This window comes from Schistocerca gregaria, chromosome 8, assembly GCF_023897955.1.
Source record: "Schistocerca gregaria isolate iqSchGreg1 chromosome 8, iqSchGreg1.2, whole genome shotgun sequence".
Classification (NCBI taxonomy): domain Eukaryota; kingdom Metazoa; phylum Arthropoda; class Insecta; order Orthoptera; family Acrididae; genus Schistocerca; species Schistocerca gregaria.
Genome location: NC_064927.1, coordinates 408,320,026 through 408,338,730, shown reverse-complemented (window position 1 = coordinate 408,338,730; position 18,705 = coordinate 408,320,026). Strand labels below are relative to the sequence as shown.

General features: G+C 44.0%; 1 protein-coding gene across 1 annotated transcript in view; it reads left to right on the top strand.

Annotated features, from left to right (window-relative positions):
• The first annotated feature begins 1,689 nt into the window (after window positions 1–1,689).
• LOC126284412 (serine/threonine-protein kinase BRSK2) overlaps window positions 1,690–18,705 on the top strand; it is a 1,848,446-nt gene continuing 1,831,430 nt past the window's right edge. The window contains exon 1 of the mRNA XM_049983324.1: window positions 1,690–2,147. The gene's annotated coding sequence lies outside the window, so the exon portion shown is untranslated. The remainder of the gene's footprint in view (window positions 2,148–18,705) is intronic.

Below are 18,705 nucleotides of genomic sequence, written 5' to 3'. Positions count from 1 at the left end.
CCCATAGTGCTCACAGCCATTTTGAACCATTTTTAGACGACCGACATTGCCAACAATGTCATAACGAACACTACCCGTTCTCTCAAACTTGCGAACAAAATTCTTGATTGTTAGCACAATTTAGGTTGTCTTTAACTTGAACTCGGTCGCAAATTTCCTTTGAGCCGAAGTTGGGCTGTTGTTGCTCGCTGGTAGGCCTTCACAAACGCTATATGCTGTGTAGCTGAATGATAAGGGATCTACCTTTCGCGTGTAAATGGCCGACAGCAATAAGGCGTGAGCACCTGTGCATACTAATCCCATCATACCGCGCGGCCAGCCGTGCAGTTTGAACGTTCTAACGCAAACCGTTCAGAAGTTATGACGATTTTATTTCTATGCTTCAATAATTGTCTCCCTGTATGTTTGCTATATCCATTCCACTCGGAATTTATAGTTTCGTTGCTATTAACTTCTGGATGTCCCATGTCACCATGAACAGTCCCACATAATCTCACTTCATGAGACACTGCGCATTGTTGGTATTTAAACCATGACATTAACGGAAAGTCGATGATAAAGAACTCTGACACAACCAACTCTCTTCCACTTCCTGGACAAATACTGGCAGTGAAAATTTTTTTCACCGCCAAGATTCGAGCCTGCACAGCCGGGTCGAACGCCGCCAAACAAGCGTGCTTTAGCGACCTCAGCCATGGAAGGCAGGTCACTATTACTCTCTTTATAAGGGAAATTAGTTCCGGGACCTTTCCGTAGACGTTCCTGAATGTAACTAATATTGCATCAATATTTTCTTTCTCCGATATGCTTTGACGAATGCTACTCTATCTGGACTCAGAAGGCATTTTATTGGGTCTCTGGAAGGGTTTCTCTATCGTAAAAACCTGTATGTACACACCACACGTACCCTGCTATCCTAGTAGCCGCTTACGTTGACGTTCGACGATGTCTTCTGGGTGCTTCACTTTTTTTGTCAGGTAGTTTATTTAATTTCACTAAGCGTTATAAGTACAAGCAGAATGTAAAGTGGTACGAATTATACTAATAATTAAATAACACGAAACAAATCCGATAGTCGCCTGTCACCTTAATTGTACTGGTAAATCTACATTTATCCAAAATTTAGAAATATTGCATGACCAGTTAGAAATTATATGCATATACGAAGAATTAAAACAAAAATATTGATATACTGCCTGAGATATAAATATATGATAAATTAATTCAGGGGAATAAATTTGAATAATAGAGATCTAAAACCATGTACAGTAGATTTTCCTTCATTAGCAAGCTGCTAATTGCTAACACTTGTTTCGGCCGCAAATCACTGTAAATAATGAATGCAAATTAATTTCCCAAGTTCAACTGCCCGTTTTAAATTCGCGGTTTGAACAATAGCGTCATTGCTGGAAAGAGAGGACGGCACTAAAACACGCTCCTTTCTCGGAAGCATTGGAAAATCTGCAGCGCACAGGGCTTTAACGACCCTCTATTTATCTCTCCCTGTCGAAAAGCGGGAAGGGAAGTTCAGTCGTGGGGGAGATGAGGATCAAATTGTACTCTGTTGAGGAAGGGCGGAAAACACGTGAAGATCAATGCCGAGCGGTCGGCCGGTGGCGCTGCCTGGCGGCGGCAGCTGAAAACGGCGCGCGTATCGGTTTTGTTTCCAGCTCCCCGTGTCAACAATGTGCTTCTCCAGTCGAGAGCTGTTCACCGGCTGCCGCTGCACTAATGAGGCGTTCGCTGACTCGCGGATAATCATTCCATTAGCATAGCGGCAGCCACACGCCACTGGCAGTGACGTAACCGCGGTGATTAAGGTGCTGGGGCGCCGTTTGACGGACCTGACGTCTGTGCCGCGAGGGCAGTTTCGCGTTTCTCGTCCGACGTGTGTACATCGTCAATTTTTTTTTTTTGTGTAGAGGTATAGCCGATCTGCAGACAGGATTTCCTATTCTGAACCATAATTTTCTGCGGTGTGCGTGTGATATACTGTAACAGTAAGATGAAACTGTGTAAATGTTTGTTCGTCTCTTATGTGTCATACTGAATTCGAGAGAATGGAATTGTCATACTGAAACCGAGACAATTACAGACGAAGATTTCGAGTGTCATCGTCGGTGTTCGTCGCTGGACTGTAACTGACTGTAAGTACGACTGTCAAGCCAGTCATGTATCGAACGCCTTGCGGAAGTCATACCTGTGAACCCGTGTCTATGGCCCTCTTGAGTCTCGTGGACGAATAGCGTGAGCTGGGTTTTACACGACCGTATTTTTCGAAACCCATGTGTAGTGGGGGAATTATGTGAAGGGGGATAACCTCCACCACGTTAATGCTACTAATTGAGAAAAGGTAATTATTGATAATTTATACCATCCATATTAGTCTTACAGAATTGTGATAATAGTAATGATCTTTTTAAAAATAATTTAGTTACGTAACTGAGACAGTATAGAATCGTTTAGTTTTCACCCCTCAGAATTTCAATTTACCCCTCAGGGGTAATTACCCCCATAATGGGAATCACGTTCCAGAAGGTACCGAAAGGGGTGTGGAGCCACCCTGACTCCAGTGAGTTGGACAGGTGCGCGAGCTGTCTCGGTTGACGTTCAAATAGCTCTGAGACTATGGGACTTAACTTCTGAGGTCATCAGCCCCCTTGAGCTTAGAACTACTTAAACCTAGCAATAATAAGAAATCACACACATCAATGTCCGAGGCAGGATTCGAACATGCGACAGATTAAAGATTCAGCGCCTCATAACATAGTTTTTGTCAACTGACATTATGAAAATAAGGCGAGAATGCGGTAATCTAATTAATGTATGTACAACTAATCCTTTTTATCTGCGTCATCTGGTAGAAACCAAGCATTTTACACCGAAAGAAATGTGTTATTCAGCTGCACCCAGGCGCTTCATGATTACAATTAATCTTTTCGTAAGAAAAAGCTGAGAAATTGCTGAAAGAGAAGATCCAGGGTGTCAGAAGAGCGCACTTTCGCTTCTGTAGTAGTGTAAGCATATATAAAGACGGTATAACTTGTTGTCATGGCTATCTGTTTCATATTTGTCGTCTAATTCTGCGAAATGTCTCACTGAAAATTTAAACAACCGATATATCACAGTTTAGTGTATTTAGAAATTACGCAGGCTTATTGGTATAAGGTTGCAGTAGTTCTTTTGCTGCCAGAGCGGCAGTGGATTTTGCCACGCTATTGGCAATAGCGTCACATGGATATTTCCATTCAGTGCACGTCCTCGGCCATGGAGGCGGTTCATTATATTTAGTAACTCAAAAATAATATTGGAGAAACTAAACTGTTCTGTGTATTCATAACTCATTATGCTGTAGTGATTTTGAAAAAGAATCGTTTCAAGAATTATAATATTATGAAAATGTGATGTTTTGCCTTGTTTCTCGCAGTCAGTTTCAACACAAAACCTGTAATCAGCAACTCGACTATTTTAGAGACTTTTTCCGGCGCCTACCGATTAGGTCAAGAATGATAGGGCATTTAAAATATGTGCAGATGGATTCCTTAAGCTGATCATGAATTTATTAATTACACGTACTCCGCCTGCTGACACTGAACTGCATTTTGTCCAATTTCTTGCTAAAACTACTGCTCATCGTGTGGTTGTTTAGAATGACACACAGAACCAACAGTTTTATTACGCACACCCCGACACCAACATTAAAAACAAAATAACCAAAAATTATTCCGATGTTTCAAGTAATCCCATTTTACCGTACTGTTCTTTTACATCGCATTCAAAAGAAGAAAGAAACCTATCATACGATTTGATCCTATTAACAAAATCTAAAGTCAGTTGTGAGTTATCTGCACACTTCCACACGTAACGTCGCTTTTTTTGTCTTTTTTAATTTTGTTTTTACAGAGTGAGAAGTTCAAACATTTAACGACGCGTACAATACGCAAAAGTGGGCCAAGGTAAGCCCGCAGTCACATAACAGAAAATTTCAGTGTTGCCTTCGTTCTCACATCCTTTTTTTTATGACACATTTGAAAACTTTCTGGACTGTTATAGTAACAGTAAATCTCTGGCCTCAAGTTAGTGTCAGCAGGCAGTCTTGTGAAATCCATGAACTGAAGACCCGTATCGCTAACGATCTGTATGATGTTTTAAAGGCCCTTCCTGGTTCTGATCGGAAGAAATCTCTAAATTCGAGGTGTTGTTTACAGGTTTTACTGTTAAATTACGAGAAACAAAGCAAAACTTCAAATTTATAATTATCGTCTTCTAAACGATTATTTCAGACTCAGCACTTCATATAGTACCTACGTACTACCGGTTGTGTATGAAGACATAACAATTAAGTTTCTACGTGATTATATGGAAAATATTAAAATAAGGTACCTACCTCCGTGGAAAAGAACGTGCACAGTGTGTGAGTAATTATGTGCCACTATTGCTACTCGAGTATCAATATGAGTGGATACTGATATTGGAGTAAAGGCACCCAGGCACTCCTAAAACACGCTCGAATGAAATTAGTCTTCACGTAAAAAAAAAAAAAAAAAAAAAAGCTAGGAAACATGCTGAGCGTGAGGAGGAAGGGAGTCCACAAAAGCACCTTTGCTCCTGTAGCAGAGTAAACATGGATAATGACGTATAGTTCTGTTGTGGCGGCTATCCGATTTACGTTTGTCGGCTAATTCTGCCGACTGTCTTACTGAAAATATAAACAACCGATAAATTACTGTGAAGATTCTTACTACATTAAAAATTACTTCGGTTTATTGATGTAAGGCTGTAATTGCTTTGCTAACTAAACACAGTACATACACCTAAGCATGAAATCGATAACTGCGTTGCCTTGAATGATTTATAAGATGGACTGTCTAGAATAATGTACAACTGCAAAACTCTTGCGAAGACTGAATGTGTTCCTTTCTCTTTGCATACGGAACATTTGAAATAGGGAATGTCATCCACCGCCATACGGCTGATATTTATTAATACTTCATCAATAAAAAAACAAGAAAATGTTAACTCGTACGGTCGAAATGACGTTGAATGTACTATAGCAGTTATTCTAGCACAGCACTGATACGTAAGCTGCACAACTGTGTCCTTCATCGTGTTGTGATGCATAAAGTTATGAAACGCCCCTTGGTGGCAATAATCAACGTAATTTTTATTGTCTCACGTCTGTAAATGAGTATAGCAATGTTCAACAACACAGTGCGATCAACTTCTGATGTCAGCAGTGGCGGTTCACATCTTTCAAGATCGTCAGTTTGTGTACCAACGTACCTTGTTTTTCGTCTCGCTTTTTTGTGCCTATCTTTTATTCCACAATTTCAGAATTCAAGGCAAAGCTTGATCCACGGCAAGATAAGAATGGCCTGTTAAGGAACTAAATATGAATGTGGCGACCTCTGAGGCGATCAGTACTTGGAATTAAAAATAAAATCCAACCAGTGCTGTGAGGATAAGGGCGGCACAGCTCCTTTTATACATTTACGTCAGAACCAGAAGCACGCTCGACATTTAACTGTTCTGCTTTTAAAGTTTTTATGAATGGAGTGCAAAAGATTCAGGTTTAAAAGAGAGCCATGTTTTCGCGTGTTTCAACGTCCTGTCGCCGTGAAAAGCTGTTACCATGTAAGACGTCACTTCGGATAATTTGGTACATTGTGGTGAGATGGTGTTTCAAAAAATGGTTCAAATGGCTCTGAGCACTAGGGGACTTAACATCTGTGGTCATCAGTCCCCTAGAACTTAGAACTACTTAAACCTAACTAACCTAAGGACATCACACACATCCATGCCCGAGGCAGGATTCGAACCTGCGACCGCAGCAGTCACGCGGTTCCGGACTGAGCGCCTAGAACCGCACGGCCACCGCGGCCGGCAGATGGTGTTTGTGAGATAGTCTAAATCTCGATGTGTTTAGGGCAGGTGCTAGTATTATGAGTAATTAATTATATATTGTTAAAACTAAAAGCATGCTGTCTATTTTAATGTATCAATTATAAAACACTCGCAGAGTGCCCACAACGTAAACGTTACTATGAGGTTACCATAACAAGACTGCCTTTCACAGACACAAAGCGTCTCAATTGAGATGTACCAGTGCAGTAACCAAACTACGCACTTGGCCCACGGGAACTATAAAATTCGTTAGGAGGGACGGGGGCGAGGGGGTTGGAATGCTTTTGCTCCCCACCTGGAATCTGAATATGAGCTTTTTATTTGTTACAGTACTTTCCAGATTTTCCAGCAATCATTGTTCGGTGCTGGACTAAACTGCAGTTTTCAGAATCGCTCTCTCCTGTCCATGACCGAGCGAGGTGGCGCAGTGGTTAGACACTGGACTCGCATTCGGGAGGACGACGCTTCAATTCCGCGTCCGGCCATCCTGATTTAGGTTTTCCGTGATTTCCCTAAATCGCTCCAGGCAAATGCCGGGATGTTTCCTTTGAAAGGGCACGGCTGACTTCCTTCCACATCCTTCCGTAACCCGATGAGACCGATGATCTCGCTGTCTGGTCTCCTTCCCCTAACAACCCCCCCCCCCCCCAACCTCCCTGTCCATGAACTGAGACATCGTCGAACCCGCGCCACAGGCAGTCCGACGAATTCTGTAGGCCAGATGGCACGGCTGCACAGTAAATGTGACAAGCTTCAGATGAGGATTGCCCTAGTTCAGCTGTTGAAGGTCAATTTTGCTGCCCAGTTTAAAGGTGATTTTGGGAGATTTCCCACGTTCATCTAGCTGTATACTGGCCCTGGGCTCGGCTTTACCCGACGAACCCAAAGAAAAGCATCTTTCAAAACACATTTTGTTGAACTTCAGCGACGCGAGTTAACATTAAAAAATAGAAACATGAATTTAATGGAATAAATCCGTCAACGTGATCGAATGTAAAATTTTACGTGCAAAGAAAGTGTTTGAGATGCCATCGAAGTCGAAAAAGCCTTTTATGAAGTTTATTCCCTGTTTGCTTCCAGGATTATTCATTTGCCATTTTTTGTTGGTTATTTTTCTCGATATCTATCAGGATTCGCTCAATTGTTCTGGCCCCTTTTCTTTAGAAGATTTTAATTTTCAGTTGTCACGTTATGTTACGGTAATCTGAATAAAGTTTCTACGACAATTTTGTAGCTTTATTCCGTAACTCGTTGGATACGGTGGATGTAATCGTATGAGGATATATTTTCAGATCAAAAAGGTTGCATATATATTTATATAAGTAATACAGAAAGATGCACTTTTGCTTATACTATTGAAATAGGGCCTATGCCTGCCGTTTAGATATCAATCGCAGGGCTTAAATTTGGGAATGTATTCCTGAGCCTCACAGGGAATCTTTTTTAACTCAAGCGAATAAGTGGGCACCAGAGTTTAAAATATTGAGCAAACTGCCACTGCTATGGGTACAGACGATAGCGCCTGTTACTTATGTTAAATCTGAAACTTCCTGGCAGATTCTGCGAACAGAAGAGCTTCTGTAAAGTTTGGAAGGTAGGAGACGGATACTGGCAGAAGTAAAGCTGTGAGTACCGGACATGAGTCGTGCTTCGGTATCTCAGTTGGTAGAGCACTTGCCCGCGAAAGGCAAAGGTCCCGAGTTCGAGTCTCGGTCGGGCACACAGTTTTAATCTGCCACGAAGTTTCATATCAGCGCACACTCCGCTGCAGAGTGAAAATCTCATTCTGGTATGTTAAATCTGGTCATTTTATTGTTTTGATCATTAGAAATTGTGTTTTAAAAACCAGAACTGCAGAGCAGCATTATGTAAAAAATGATTTGTAATTGTAAGTTTTATTACTGGTTTAAAAAAATATTAACTTGTAATTTTGTAATTTTTATGGCTGGGGGTGGAGGGTGGGGGGGGGGGGGGGGGGGATGGTTGGGGAAGGTCTTTTGGGTGAAGAGGTGCGTTCCGGCACGACACCTTTCACAAGTTAAGCACTTCATCAAAGGTATGTACCTAAATAAACTCTAAGTGGATAATAATAACTCGTTTGATGTAACAAATGTTTTGCCAAATTTGTTTAGGGGACCACGTACGTTATCACACAGTGACTCAGTTACATAAAAATTGTCGATTTTAGAAGTGTGCACGCCCTTGGAAAAATTTTTGCAGACCCCCATGCTGGCAAAAGAAAATACCGAGTGATCAAAAAGTCACTAAATTTGAAAACTGAATAAATCACGGAATATTGTAGATAGAGAGGTACAAATTGACCCACATGCTTGGAACGACATGGGGTGTTATTAGAACCAAAAAAATATAAAAGTTCAAAAAATTTCCGACAGATGTCGCTTCATCTGATCAGAATAGCAATAATTAACGTAACAAAGTAAGACAAGGCAAAGATGATGTTCTTTCCAAGAAATGCTCAATATGTCCACCATCATTCCTCATAAATAACTGTAGTCGAGGAATAATGTTGTGAACAGCACTGTAAAGCATGTCCGGAGTTATGGTGAGGCATTGGCGTCGGATGTTTTCTTTCAGCAATCCTAGAGATGTCGGTCGATCACGATACACTTCCGACTTCAGGTAACCCCAAAGCCAATAGTCGCACGGACTGAGGTCTGGGGACCTGGGAGGCCAAGCATGACTTAAGTGAGTACACGATAATCACCAAACGACGCGCGCAAGAGATCTTTCACTCGTCTAGCAATATAGGGTGGAGTGCCATCCTGCATAAAGATCTACGTTCCAGCAGGTGTTTATCAGACAAGCTGGGGATGATGCGATTCTGTAACATATAGGCATACCTCTTACCCGTCACGGTAGCAGTTACAAAACCAGAATCACGCATTTCCTCGAAGAAAAAGGGCCCGATAACGGTAGATGAGGTAAATCCAACCCGTACCGTGACTTTCTCGTCGTGCAAAGGAGTTTCCACGACAGTTCTAGAATTTTCAGTAGCCCAAATTCTGCAGTTGTGGGCGTTGACAGACCTTCGGAGCGTGCAATGAGCTTCGTCGGTCCACAAAACGTTACTCAACCAATCATCATCTTCCGCCATCTTTTGAAACGCCCACACTGCAGATGCCCTCCGCTTCACTAAATCGCCCGGTAACAGTTCATGATGCCGATGGATTTTGTACGGATAGCATCGCAGGGTACGCCTCAGTGCCAACCAAACAGTAGCGTATGGAACGCCGGTGCGGCGTGCGACTGCACGAGCGCTGACTTCCCCGTGCATAGACGAACCCGCTACAGTCTCCAGTTCTTCGTGAACTGTCTCAGCAGCATTACGCCTTGTGCTCGGTCAGCCACCACGGGGTCTATCGTCTAAATAACTCGTGGCTTCGAACTTCGAAATCATTCTCGCCACAGCTGCATTTGTCAACGGACCTTTACCCGTTCGAATCCCATTCCTATGGCGATAGGATCGTAACGCTGAACTAGCACATTCCACATTCTGATAATACAGCTTGACTAAAAGCGCCTTTTCAGGTAACGTCAATATGCTGCGACTGCTGGCGCATCTGATTCTCTCTCTCATTACAGCTCCTTTTATACACGATTGTCATGCGCAGTCACTGACGTTTTTTGCTGTTCTGCGCCATCTGTCGGACATTTTGTGATCTTTTTTCTTTCTTTTTTTTTGGTTCTAATAAAACCCCATGCCATTCCAAGCATGTGTGTGAATTTTAACCTCTCTATTTACACTATTCCGTGGTTTACTAAGTTTTCAAATTTGTACTGACTTTTTGATCACCCGACACATTGATTCTTCGGAGCGGAACCACACTATTTCTGTTATTGGTGTTTCGGACAGAACATTTACAACTGTAGCTTAATAAGATGGTGTTATCGCTGTAATTTTATTATCTAGTTAATTTCAGGTTAGACGTTTCCTTCTCGCAAATGGTCTATTTGTAACTTTCGGTAAAATGCGTTTTAAACTTGTGAGGATGAACTGAATCGTGAATATCACATTCCAGGAAATCGGAGGAAATTAAACCAGTATCTCTACGGGGTCGGATGCCTCCTTCTGTGTCGCCACCCCTGACGAGTTCGCCCACAGAATGCCACAAAAGCGTTACCAAAGCCGTAACGCTTCCTACTGGTTGCAGGATTTCTCTTTAATTCTTTATTCCTGTTATTAGTAATTATACTACATAGCCCACCATCTAAAATAATTAGTGGGCCCTGTTTTATACCATTTTTATTTTAATTGCAGCTATTCTACAAGTAGTGATACTTCATCTAATTCTAAAATAGCTACCACTACCATTTAAAATTTTACTATCCTGAAACTACATTCATGCTCATAAATTAAGAATAATGCTCATACATGTTGAAACAACGTTCTGGTGGGCGGTTTGCTGGTTTGAATCACCTCAGGGTATGACCATGCGGTGCATTTGACCTGCGGTCGTCGTACGGTGGCGCTGGCAGGAGTCCAAATACGCAGAGGTGTGTTGGTGCATGTCAGAGTACGGTGCAGCGCGTAAGTGTGCAGACGTTTTCAGACGTGATAATGGTGACTGTGTGTTGTAAATGGCTCAAAGAACACATATTGATGACGTTATGAGGAGTATAATATTAGGGCAACTGGAGCTTGGTCAAAAACAGCAGGTCGTGGCACGGGCCCCCCGTGTGCCACGAAGTGTGATCTCAAGATTATGGCAATGATTCCAGCAGACAGGAAATGTGTCCAGGCGCTACAGCAGGGGACGGCCACAGTGTACAATACCTCAAGAAGACCGATATCTCGCCCTCCCTGCCCGCAGACAGCCACGGAGTACTGCAGGTAGCCTTGCTCTGTATCTTACCGCAGCCACTGCAACAGTTGTTTGCAGACACACAGCCTACAGGCGGCTGAAAAGACATGGTTTATACGCCAGGAGACCTGCAAGGAGTATTCCACTGACCCCTGGTCAAAGGAGACCCCTTAAAACCTGGTGTCAAGGACACAGTACATGGTCATTGGAACAGTGGTCCCAAGTTATGTTCACGGACGAGTCTAGATATAGTCTGAACAGTGATTTTCGCTGCGTTTTCATCTGGGGTGAACCAGGACCCAGATACCAACCCCTTAATGTCCTTGAAAGGTACCTGTACCGAGGTCGTGGTTTGGTGGTGTGGTGTGGTATGCGATTGTGATTGGTACACGTACATCCTGCATGTCTTTGGCAGAGGAACTGTAACGGTTTAGGTGTATTGGGACGTCATTTTGCACCAGTATGTCCGCCTTTTCTTGGGTGCAGTGGGTCCCACCTTCCTCCTGATGGATGATAACACACGGCCCCACCAAGCTGCCATCGTGGAGGAGTACATTGAAACAGAAGATATCAGGTGAATGGAGTTGCCTGTCTGTTCTCCAGGCCTAAACCCCATGGAGCACGTCTGGTATGCTCTCAGTCGACGTACCACTGCACGTCTTCAAACCCCTACAACGGTTCAGGGGCTCCGATAGACACTGGTGCAAGAATAGGAGGCTATACCCCAGCAGCTGCTGGACCACCTGATCCACTGTATTCCAACCCGTTGTGCGGCTTGTGTACATGTGAATGGTGATCATATCCCATATTGCTGTCTTGGTACACTTGCAGGAAACAGTGGCATTTTGTGGTGCTGTCTACTACTACTTTTACTATCACCTGTTCAACTACTCCCTACTACGAACCAAGCTAATTCTACAATTAAAACCAAGTACTGTCGTCTTCATCAGTTTGTGGCTCACTTCCCCGCCCCCCTATTCTGTGGCGTGGTGGATTCCGACCGTAACAGCGGTCGGCCGGTCCACGCCCTACACCTTATGTGTTCTATGGATCATTGTAATCCCTCAGGAATTCCCTCAAGATCTTTAATGATACCTCGTTAGCCAGGTAGCTAAGTATCTGAAAAGTATCTTGATGTCATGTCGTGTTATAGATTCGAAGTTAGGAAGTTGTCGTCTGAGTCCGGCTGTCACGTCGTCATGTATGGAACACTCATTGGCCACGTGGTCAGGAGTGCACTCCATCGCTCCAGTCACACGAAGGTGCAGCCCGCTTCTTAAACCGGCAAAGGTATGTGGGGGTATGGTGCATGCCCCATGAAAAAGTGCGATAATACTCTAATTTGCTTGAAATACTTTAACTGTAACCATCTCTCATGCTAGGCAGCATTTGAAAGGTCCTTCGACCTGTTTCTTCAGCCTCCAGGGATTCATGCCACAACTCTTCCCCCGCCTTTTAATCATGATTCTATCCCCAATCTGAACCCAATTCTATCCTCAATCTGAACCCAATTCTATCCCCAATCTGAACCCCCCCAAAATAATGTCAAGAGGACAAAGTCCCATTTACATCAAAAAGGCCCCACTCAGACGTGTCCTGTACAACTCCACGGAACGTAGTAGCATATTTCGTTGGACTCTTCTCACGGTCACGGCAGGCATGACCCTCGTGAGCCTGTGTGCCCAGACTCCCGAACTGAAACATACTATAGATGTAAGAATGCTGCTGCGATACAATTTAATTAAGTCTGCTGGTAGATGAAATCTTTTGTGCCCAACCCCAATGAGGTTATTGAGCACCTCGAGCGACCTCTGGGTTACTGTTTCTGCGTGCATGGAAAAATTCCATTTTTCGTCTATTATGAGACCCGGGCATCGGGCCTCGTGACGCCGAAGCACTTGTAGTTGTGTTCCTAACTAGTTGCACTTTCAGGAGTAAGTATGTCAACTTGTTGGGGTAACCTTCATTTTTGATTTGTGGCACCATTGTCAGCAAACTCGTGGCCCGTTGCACGTCATGCTCCACATCCTCGCAGCTACGGCCGCCAACCAGCAGGAGGAGGTCGTCTGCACAGGCTATCACCTCTAGGAAGTTCTCGCTGCGTTGTAAGTTGTTCATCAAAGGTTCCATGTTCTTATCCGAATCGAGTGGCCCCAGGACAGAGCCCTGTCGATACTCCATTGTTATTTTCTTACTGATGCGCCCGTCAGGGGATGATAATCAGACCTTCTTTCCCTCACAATAGCTCCTAAGACAACCATATGGCGGTCCTGGACACTCTTTCTCCCATAAATAGGAGAAGAGTGTAGGCCACCACAGGTCGTCAAAGGCGCCACTGATGTCCGCCATTATGTCTGTTATGTGCTAGTGAGGAGCCGACCCACAGATCTCAGCCACCAGGGCGATAGCGTTAGGTGTTGACTGCTCCCCCAAAGTCAAACTGTCTGTCACTCATCCCGTGCAGCACTTAGTGTGCCGCCAGTCTGTCAGCCAACAACTTCTCAAATAGGCCCCCCCCCCCCCCCAGCAAGTCTAACAAACAGATTGGCCTCTTACCTGGACCTTATTACGACGTTGACCTTCTTTCAAATGGCATAGAATATTCGCAGCCTAAGGCACTCGTTGTGAGAGGTGCAACCAGCTGGGTGTGAGCAACTGTATTGCCTCTGCTATGATGCCATCCAGCTCTGGAGCTTTACCTCTCTTCAGGATCTTCATTTGGGCAGTTAATTCCTCTTCCGAAAAGGGATACACCATTGTATTGTTAGCATAGTTAGCCAACACTGTGTTCTTATACGATGCTGCTCCTCTGTGTCCATTAGTTCATCATGGTCAGGCAACAAGGACCAGAGAAGAACCCCAGCAGTTTCCCAACAAGACTCTCTTACACAGTCCCCATTCCTGACGATGGACTGCACCATGGCTGATCTTATTTCACCCTCGCTAGCTTTTAGGGGACTCCCCAGGGGGTCAGTAGTTAGCTGGCTCAGCAAGTACCACTCCCAGAGTCTAACTGCTCCTAGCTCCATTTGGAAGAGCTCCTTAGCCGCCCAGTATTGCCAAAGCCATTACTGTTTTTCCTGCCAGACGGTACTTCGTTGATAGCACCTCCTCGCCCTCCTGACAAACCTACACATCTTCCCTAGTTCGGCATACCACGGTGCTATGGCTCTCCTCCTGGTTGATATGGTTCACCATCATGGTAAGTGCTCTCATCACCTCATTGGCATATTTTCCCACGTTATCATCACCTTCTGATAATGGTGGAATGTCACACTCCCTTGTCAGGGATTCCCAATCAGTTTAGTTGTAAATGAACTGCACCTCCCGCCTCAATCCCATTGGCACTCTTTGTCACTTAACATGAATCTAATCAAATTGTGATCACTTGTGGTTACCCTGTACCTTCCATTTTTTAATGTTGTTTACAGCGTCGGGCATCATCAAGGTGACAAGTTGCAAGGCCATGATTGTCTCTTTCGCCTTACCTCCAGTTGCATCTCGAGTGCCACTGAACCATAAGGCGAAATTGCATTAATGTCCGCTACTACAACGACTTTTCGCCTCCGCAACGCCGTGATCACAGTTGTGAGATGGTCTAAGTGCTCCAATGACTTTTCGCCTCCGCAACGCCATGATCACAGTTGTGAGATGGTCTAAGTGCTCCTCTATATTCTCTCCGCACTGGTATGGCAATCCCAGAGGTGACTGAAGTTGTATGACTTACAGTGTCTGTTCGACAGTTGAGATAAAATCGCAACTCTCATTGCTCTACGAGTCACAATTAACGCAGCCTTTGGCTCTTCTCCATTGCTAATGATTTGCCATGTGGCGGCCATGAAGCCGATTCGCCCGGCAAGAGAGTATGGCTCCTTCAGGCAGAGCACATCTCGTCTCCTCTCCTCCACCACTTTTTGTAGCTCTTTCATCACTAGCCTGCTGTTGTTAGTGTTGATTTGTCCAAGACTTACTTCCATTGTCATGGAAGATAAGTGCGAAAGTTGCACTCAGGCCACGTCTCTTCATTAGCTAGGACTGACTGGATGTATATCTCATGAAAGTCGAAACTCTCATTCTGCCTCTTGACAACCTTTCTAACAAGATCCTGTAGGGCTCCGAAGTCAGTGGGGAGGTTAATTGATTTCATCTGTATTCTGTCTACAGTCTCCATTACCGAGAAGGTGGCTTTCCGGTGACGCCCGATACTCACAGCTTTACTTCTGCCAGTATCTCGTCTCCTACCTTCCAAACTTTACAGAAGCTCTTCTGCGAACCTTGCAGAACTAGCACTCCTGAAAGAAAGGATATAGCGGAGACATGGCTTAGCCACAGCCTGGGGGATGTTTCCAGAATGAGAGTACCGGGCGTGAGTCGTGCTTCGGTAGCTCAGATGGTAGAGCACTTGCCCGCGAACGGCAAAGGCCCCGAGTTCGAGTCTCGGTCGGGCACACAGTTTTAATCTGCCAGGAAGTTTCAATAAGATACATACCTAGCTAGCAGAAGTCATTCGCTAAGCTAAATACAGAATAAATAATATTGCGCACTCTTAATTTGTGTTTTATCTTTAGTTATAATTTTTGCCAGTGAAATGTTACTTGTATTTAAGAGAATGAAGTTAATACACGAAACAGCAAATTAGTTAAGCTTTCTTGAATACAAGAAAGAACAGTTACGGAGGCAGAAAATTTAGACTGAAACTGGTGATTAGCACACACACAAAACTGGCAGTAAATTTTTAATCAATTTTCTTATTCTCACAACACTCGGTAAGCGCATGGAAAGGAAAGGAACCCTGCTTGGTAGAAGTGTCTGAGGATAACGACAACACTGTCCTACAAGTTTTAACTATTGCAAGTTATTATTCAGGTTATTCATACTTTGCGAAAGAAATGTTGCTGGGCAATGTCGACGTAAGTTTATAATTTTTCAACCATCAGTCTGACCATGTTGTAGCTGTGCGGACGGCGAAGAATGTAGCCGAGGACAATGATGAGCTGCCGTTGCTGCTGCTGCTGTTCGATGAGAACCCCGAGTCGTCTCCACAGCCACGGATAATTACAGGAGAGGCAGTAGTTGGAACTGCAGCTTCCTCGGCCTGTCCACTCCTACCGTGCTTTCACTACTCGCAGTTTAATGAATCAGGCCCGTACTGTCGCGAGTGTAGCTGCACACCGCCTCAGCGGGATCGCCCAACACTTCCGCACTCTTTCATCACTCAGGCTAATCTGCCTCATCTCTCCACACGCAAAGATAAACAACAGCACAGCTACCGCCATTTCGTGGTTGATATCGATACATTTAATTAAAGTTTCCTTGGCTTATTAACCAGCAATTTACAATATTGTCATTACAACTGCAGTCAGTTAAATACACTATTACACCGATTACTTTTTAATTATAGTTTCTGTACCACAGCTTACAGCTTCAGAATCAGAAGTGCAGTACAAATTATCAACGGATACTATACGGCGAAACTTTTGTTTGGTGCAGAAGGTATTTTATCTGTATTTACGATATTACAGATTTATTTCATATTTTTACACTATACTCAAAATAAACATTCAGACAGACATAGGCTATATATCTTTTTTTAACTACAATGTATAGGTTTTCTGTTAAACTGACTGCGAGAAAGGAAATGCTGTACTGCTCTGTGAAAATGTGCGGTTTACATTTGTTTCTCGCAGACAGTTTTAACCATGATAGGAGGACATGGAAATCAGTAGACTTATTGTTTCTCCTGTTTGTATTCTTTCTTCTTATATTTCCAAACAAAAATTGTATACAGTACAATGTGCTGTTTTGTTTTCTTTCGCGCCGTCTGTTTTACAGAAAACAGTAAAGGTGTATTTATTGTCTATCGGCTTATGATTAGAATGCTACCAATGAATCTGAATCGTCCGTAACTTTGTAATCTTACCCTTTCACAGAGTACAACTATGCGAAATAGTTATTGAAGCTATTATCCTCAGATATCCAGCAATTACAGAAGTCTCTCTCATACCTCGAATACCTCGAATACCAATAATCCCAATTAATTTAGCCATTCATGTTAAGCGACTTCAATTGCCGATCTAGGTTTCGTTTGCAGTAACAACGAACAAGACTCAAGGACAGAGAGAGAAGAGGGAATGGGCGTGGAGGGAAGGGGAGGAGGAGAAGGACAGCGGGAGGGGGTAATGCACAGACAGAGGAGGGGAGGAGGAGGAAATGGACAAACAGAGGGGGAAGGAGGAAATAGGCAAAGAGAAGGGGGGAAAGTGTATTTCTCAGTTCCTATACATATTTAGCAAATGCGATGCATTGTCAGGCTCGTTGACTTTGTTATAATTTGAGTAAATTACAGTACGGTAAACAACATCCTAAGGTAATAAATAACAGAATAACAATTTAGTTCTTATCCCAGAAAATTGGTGCACGTTATCGTAATTTATTATCAGGTCCATTAGCAATAAAATACTTCTTTTTTTTTTACATCGGTTTTTGATGTAGCGCACCTCATCCCAAGAAACTCCTCAGAAACAGCGAACATAACATGTATAGCAATATGCGCAGTCCATTTCAGGATAAACCTGTCGGTTCCAAACCGATGATTTTCGACAAAACACCCCTCCATTATCAAATGATAGTTCTACACTGACGGAAAAAAATCACAGCACTAAAAAATAATTAATGTAGAACAGTGAAATTTCGGGAATACGTTTTTGTAGGTAACATTTTTAGTGATTAATATTGCAAGATCGGAGGCTAATGTAAGCGCGAGATAAGCCATTACAAATGTGAAACGCTGGTACGTTAAAAACCGGTGCAACCACCAGAATGTTGAACGCAAGTATGCATTGTGTCGTACAGGTGTCGGATGTCACGTTGTGGGGCGGAGCTAATTGTCTGTTGCACTCGATCGGTCAATACAGAGGCAGTTAATGCTGGTTATGTATGACAATGGAGTTATCATTCGATGATATCCCATATGTGCTCGATTGGAGACCGATCTGGTGATCGACCAGGCGAAGGCAACACGTTGAAACTCTGTAGAGCGTATTGGGTTACTTCAGCGGTGTGTGGGCGAACGTTATCCTGTTGGAAAACACCTCTGGAATGCTGTACATGAATGACAGCACAGCACGTCGAATCACCAGACTGACGGACAGATTTGTAGTCAGGGCGCGTGAGATAACCACGACAGTGCTCCTGCTGTTATACGAAATTGCACTCCAGACCGTGACTCCAGGCGTAGGTCCAGTGTGTCCAGCACGCAGACGGGTTGGGTGCAGGCTCTCAGCTGGCTGCCTCCTAACCAACACACGGCCATCACTGGCACTGAGGCAGAACCAGCTTTCATCAGAAAACACAACAGACTTCCACCATGCCCTCCAATGAGCTCTCGCTTGACATCACTGAATCCGCAAGTGACGGTCGTTTGGAGTCAGTGGAATGCATGCTACAGGGAGACATCCTCGAAGTAGCCGATTTGTAACAGTTCTTTGTACCGCTGTGGTTACATCTGCTGCTCAGATTGAAGCCGCAGATGCGGTACGATGCGCCAGAGCCCCACGCCGAACACGGTGGTCTTCTCTTTCGGTAGTGCCACTTGCCCATTCGGAGGCTGGTCTTGCGAGCGGCCCCCATCTCGTGGTCGTGCCGTAGCGTTCTCGCTTCCCACGCCCGGGTTCCCGGGTTCGATTCCCGGCAGGGTCAGGGATTTTCTCTGCCTCGTGATGGCTGGGTGTTGTGTGCTGTCCTTAGGTTAGTTAGGTTTAAGTAGTTCTCTAAGTTCTAGGGGACTGATGACCATCGATGTTAAGTCCCATAGTGCTGAGAGCCATTTGAACCGTTTGAAATCTTGCGAGCGTACATTGTCGTGACTACCGCTACAAGCATTCATGGACGGTGGCTACATTCCTGCCGTCTCTCTGCAGTATCGCAGAAGGAACGTCCAGCTTCACGTAGCCCTATTACATGACCTCGTTCAGACTTA